The following is a 1,013-nucleotide window of genomic DNA, read 5'->3' as shown; positions in this document are numbered from 1 at the left end:
CTCAGACGCTTCTGAGATTTTTCGGGATCAATCAACATTTTTAAGCAGTATGTTTGTTATATGTAGCGTGTGTATAAGTGTGTGCACCTCATCAAGATAATTTCTAAGTAAAGTGTGTTGTTTGAGTGGTAAGAAGTTACTAACAAATTATTTGTTAGAGTTAAACCTCTCTCCTTGTGGGTGAGAGGGAATGGGAACATATGTTCTGTAAACATTCTTGTGATACCTGTTGAAAATTAGAAGTTTGCAAGGCCAATACCAAAGTTTCTGAAAGAATCTATGACAAAATAGTTTTTTTTATTGGTTAAGCATGTAAGAAAAAGTACAGAACTGAGTGATGTAGAAAAGGGAACCATTCTTAAAACAACAGAGAGTCTGTGTGCCAGGACAGAGAGCACAAATAACTTGAGAGATTTGCAAATGGGGGAGAAGACAAGAAGTAATAAATTGTTAAGATAGTGTTGTAAAAGACTGAGCACTGATTATTATCACAGTCTTTGGGAGTGAAGGAGGTTTAGATAAGAGATAAGTTGTTAGAAGAGCCAGAGGAGGGAGAAAGGGAAAGATTGTTGTGTGAAAGAGTAAAATGAATGAATACTGTGACCATGCATTGAGAGTTGAAAGTGGATTGAGTTTATCCTGTTGACTAGACTGTCCTGTAGAATTTCACCTAAGATAATTGTAACCTGGGGGGGAGGTCTGTCTCTTCTCCCAGACAATCAACAGTAAAACAAAAGGGCATGACCTTAAGCTCTGCCAGGAAAAGTTTCCAAACAGAGTGATCAAACATTTAAATGATTCACCATCCCTAGAAGTGTTCAAAATAAAACTAAATATGCCACTTAAGTACCATAATCTACTACTCATAGTGAGATTGAATCAAAAGTTACACTTGATAATCTTAAAAATCTCTTCCAACCTAATTAATTCTATGATTCTATAAATCTGTGATTTCATTAACTTTTAAGTCCAATAGCGCGTGCGTGGAAGAAGCAATGCCAGAGAATCCAGCG

This window comes from Empidonax traillii, unplaced genomic scaffold (genome assembly GCF_003031625.1).
Source record: "Empidonax traillii isolate 1590-97213 ecotype Southwest subspecies unplaced genomic scaffold, ASM303162v1 scaffold423:size1405600, whole genome shotgun sequence".
Taxonomy (NCBI): Eukaryota; Metazoa; Chordata; class Aves; order Passeriformes; family Tyrannidae; genus Empidonax; species Empidonax traillii.
The sequence above is the reverse complement of the archived record's forward strand: the minus strand, read 5'-3'. Positions refer to the sequence as shown.